This window comes from Centropristis striata, chromosome 24, assembly GCF_030273125.1.
Source record: "Centropristis striata isolate RG_2023a ecotype Rhode Island chromosome 24, C.striata_1.0, whole genome shotgun sequence".
NCBI classification, from domain to species: Eukaryota; Metazoa; Chordata; class Actinopteri; order Perciformes; family Serranidae; genus Centropristis; species Centropristis striata.
Window position 1 is genome coordinate 16,645,208 of NC_081540.1, and position 5,009 is coordinate 16,650,216.

A 5,009-nucleotide genomic window follows, 5' to 3' on the forward strand; every position below is an offset into this window, starting at 1 on the left:
ACTGTAGGTTACTTTTTCTCGAGATTTTGATACTTTTTTTTGAGACTGGGTTACTTTTTACATGTTACATCGTGTCAAATGTTTTAGCTATGGAAACGTCTGTATCAATTTTTGTCCTTGTAAAAGTTCAGTATTTCGTTTCATCAGATAAAAACACTATTGCTACTTTGCCACTCAGATAGAGTAGACAGTTTTATAGCATGCATTGTGCATACAGCTCTATGAATGGTTATGACAGAAATATCACCATTATATGCTTCGTTTTGGTTACTTTTGCAACCTGATTTTGATCCAGTCAAGGTTTAAATTTCAATGATAATGCCTGTAAATTTATATATATCATATATTCATACTTTATGAGGTCTCTGCAATTCAACAACTGAACTTTTAATACGCTTATTTTCTGAATGGATTTCAGAGTGCTCAGGGACAAGCTGTGCAGGACAATCACAGTGCTGATAGCCTTTTGTAAGTTAGTTTGTTCCTTGAATTAAAAAATTACAGCTTCTGTAAATGTTTGAATTTGCATTCCCGGAGAATCTAATCTATTCTACTTTTGGCCTTGTATGTATTAACACCACAAGAAAAATGTGCTTTGCGCCATTAGTTCTTCATTTAGTCCTTTGCATTGAGTCACGACACCTAAATTTCACACGGTTGCCATCACCCTCCATGACTTTATACATCACATTTCATGTAAAGAAATGTAGCACCTGGCCAGAGGAATAAGACGAAAAGCATCTGAATCACACAGAGCATTCATCTCCTGAGGAGAATGGACGTGTCATTTACTTTGTGACCATTTAGACTTCGATTTTGTCTAATAATGTTAGTTTTTGTCATGATAATGTGGCCAGTAGTTGAAAGGACAAAAATGAACAATCAACCCTCAAGATCTTTTTTAATGTAATTTGCATGGCCAATATATTGTTGTGAACTCTTCTTTTTGTCACAGAATCTAAATATTATGCAGCAAAAAGTTGCTTTTTAGGATTTTGATGATTTTTCTGAGCTTTCACGACATAAAGAAATGCATCAACCAATCACATTATGTAAAACAGACATATTAAAAATATATACTTTAGTGTAGCATAGTGCAAAAATATTTGCAGATGAGTATTTTGCATTTTCATGTTTTATGTAACAACCACCGGTATGTAAAGGCCTAAACATGTCAAGTCGTTATTGACTTTATTCTTATCCGTTCAGTGGCAGCAGCGTTTTGTTTTTTTGTATTTTCCCTCCACAAGCCCTTTGTTTTAATGTTTCCACACATGCCAAGTTAAATACAGAAGATAAAAGCGAGCAGAGCTGCAGCTTGGCTGAATTTAGTCATACTCTAATAACCATGCTGGTTTGTTTTGAGGGGTTAAACTGGGAGCACATTAAGCGTGTCAAAAACAGTTTAGTGTCTGGATTTTTCAGGGGTTTGTTTGTTGGTATTTGGTTGATGGGTGAGATTTTTTTAAGGAGATAATTATAGAGTGGCATTTGAGAAAGACAAAAAGAAAAACTTGGGGGCTTTTTAGGCAGACGGTGAGGAAAATTAGTTAAATGTATTCCGCTCATCTGCACTGCCTCGTTAAATTGGTGAAGCATCATACTGCTGCATGTGTTGGTGCTCTCTCTCTCTGAGTCTGTTCACGTCCTCTCTATTTTCCATTGGGATTAGTTATTCCCTGCGCATATTTTTTTAATCATCATCATGTAAAGTTAAAGTGCACAGTATGCACATGTTACATGTTAGTTTAAACTGTTGGTGTTTAAACTGCTAATCTTTTACAGTAATTGAGTTGGTAAACAGTGTCATACCCTATTTTGCAATGCAATCTGGGAGAACAAATATGTGATTACAGCTCTTTACTACCCCTTTTCCACCAACGCGAACATAGTTGAAGTGCTGCTGCTGGTTTGCTGTTGGTTCAATTTGTGAACCTTCTCAGAACCTGATTGCATTTCCACAGGCTAGAGAGACACATCACCGTATACGTCTCCGCTCTTCACAAGCATAATAACAACAATTGTGGACTTCATCGTCTTTTTACAAATGTTGCTCCTGGCTTTGCGAGCCTACATTGGCTGCTGCTCGACAGCGATTACGTTCTTATTAACACTGAACGTAAGATGTTATTGTTAGCCTTTGCTGTAAGCTAATGCTAGGGCGCTAACATTAGCTCTCTAACGCTAGGGTGCTAACATTAGCCCGCTAACGCTAGCTCACATTGCAGTTAGTGTTTTAGTTGGTCTTGTAGGTCACGATAAACCCGGCCCGCCCCTAAGTGCAAAGAGGGAAGCGTGTCTATGTTTCCCGGGTCCTATGTTCCCCTCTTTGTATGAGACTGGGGAACATAGGACCCTTTTTACCCGCTTTTCCCAAAAAGGGTCCTATGTTCCCCGGTCTGTTACTTTTTCCACAATTACTGCCAAATTCCATGGCAATAGGCCTATGTAGGCCTACGGGCTGTTTGATATGCATATTCAAATAACCTAACCCTGACCCTAACCTAACCCTAACCCTAAAAAGAAAAAGCTAAGCCTCGATGCAAGACAATATGATTAGGGGTGGGAATATACAAATATGAGTAATCTTAGATTTAAAAAGAAAAATTAACTGCAAAGTAACCAGAAAGTAGCTGCTGTACAAATTTTTGGGCTGCTTGAGCTAATGCGACGGTAGGCCTGCTGGCCATGCTGAGAGTCTACCGTAAAGATTGATAGATTGCGGGGAACATAGGACCCTTTTTCAGAAAAAGGGTCTTATGCTCCCCAGTATGTATTGCTACAGGGGAACAACAACTTTTGGAGAAAAACAGGGAACATAGGACCTTTTTTCTAAAAAAGTGAACATAGGGATGACCCCGCAAAGGGGTTGATGCCGCTCTAGAACCAGTTACCCTGGGATCTGTTTCATTCTGAAGAGTCAGCTTTTTCAAAACCAACATGGCTCAGTTCAAAATTTTGTTTCAAAACACAACTTCTCATCTCTTTGGCTCTTTGGCTTGCAAAACGCAAGGAAATTGTTCAAGATTAGGCACCATCTCCGAAACGTCCCTGGAACTGCCTTGGGCAAAAAGGGGTATGTGAAAATGATTACAATTATTCTAAGTGTACTGTAAATATTCAGTAATTTACTGAAAAAACTGTGAACAGTATTGTGTTGAAAACTAACAATAATACAGTAATATACTGCAAATGTATTTCTAGTAATACACTGTATTTGTAAAATACAGTAAGAAAATGTAAAAATACAGTTCTTTGGAGGTGATGCTGCTGCCAAAATGTACTTGTTGTCAACACAAGTGTCAACAAATCCATCTAAACATATTGTACATCCCAACAGTTAATGTATCTCACATCACTCCTGTTTAACAGCTTTATGAGTGGAAGGACAAAGAAAAATGCCACACATGTCTAGAATGCAGTACAGTGTGTAGAGGGAGGGGACGATGCAAAAACAAGAGGTAAGGGAATAGGGGAGAGAAAATGGAGTAGAGGGAGTGAAGAAACAAGAAAACATCTGGATGGGAGAGAGTAGAAGGAATGAGGAGGAAGGAATTAGGGAAAAGAGTGATGAGCCTGGAGAAGAAAATTAGGCCACAATGTGAGGAAAAAAGATGAAGTACAGGAATCCTCATTATCTCTTGTATCCATCCTAATGCTCATGCTGAAGATACAGTCACAGACAATTAGACAGACTTAAAACACAATAATTGTTTCCTAAAATAAGGATATGAAGAAAAAAATCATGTCCTTCAGAACTGTCTTATTAGTATGAATAATTAATCAGTTCTTATGAACTGTTGGATTGGCTTTAAGGGATAGTTCAGATATTTTTTAAGTGGGGTTGTATGAGGTACTTACCCACAGTAGATGTGTTCTGTGTATTAGATGATGGTCTGCACGTTCCTAGTTTGGAGAACCAGACGCTCCAGGCAGGAAACAGACTGCAGATGGGGCCTGTCACAAAACTTATCTCAGCCCAGCCTAAATATGTTATACCCGTTTATGTGTATACTATATTTACGATATGTCCACATTTTTTGTTGCTGTCCACAGCTGTTTTATTTGGCACTACTTTTTGTCAACCCTGTTCCTTCGCATAAGCGCAGCAGATCAGCTGTTTTGTTCCGAATCCAGTGCTAGTTTTTGAGACAACAAATACAATAAAATAAAATTGAGTGATTATGACAGCGACAGTGAAATGGCCTTCAATATGGAGACAAAAGGATATCTTTATGAACTGGAATATACAGGAGAGAGATGGGGGAAACTTCTGTGGAAACTAAACTCCAAGAAAGAACCCAGGCTACCTGCTGGTGCTGCTGTGTGAACTGTAAATCCATGCCTACAGACCTGGAGACCTGCTGCTGCCATGAGTTGGACTCAACTCCAGTTGATCCGGTATACAATTAGCCATGCTGGTTTGTTTATGATCAGCGGTAGATGTGCATAATTAGCGACAGCCACAGTTGCGTCTCCAGTGTTTAATCCATCACGTATGTGACTTCACGTCGAAACTGTCGCTAAGCAAATACGCGTCCATTTGAGAGGGTGTGGCCTGAGACTTTCCCATCGGCCACTCTTTCCCCTAATGGATAGGTTGGGCCTTTGTTTAGGTGGTTAAAATACATTGTGTGACAGGCCCTGTCTGCACATTCCTGCCTGGAGCACACCTGGTTCTCCAAACTGGGAACTCACAGACCATCATCTACTACACAGAACACATTGACTGTGGGTTACCTCATACAACCTCACTTCAAAAATTCCGAACTATCCCTAATACGAAGCAGTGGCACTACTCTTGGAGTCGGGCACTGATCAAAAACTGCCCCAGAAGGTTCAGATAATTTGAGCTTCACTTAGTTTGCTGCTGACCTTTCAACCAATGAGATTGGGACGTAGTGATGCAAGCGTGAAGAAATGAACAATAGAAGAAAAATGATCCTGTGTTCCACATTAATAACGTATCACCTCTATGAGCAGTCCTGCAGTCAGCAGTCAGATGGGGC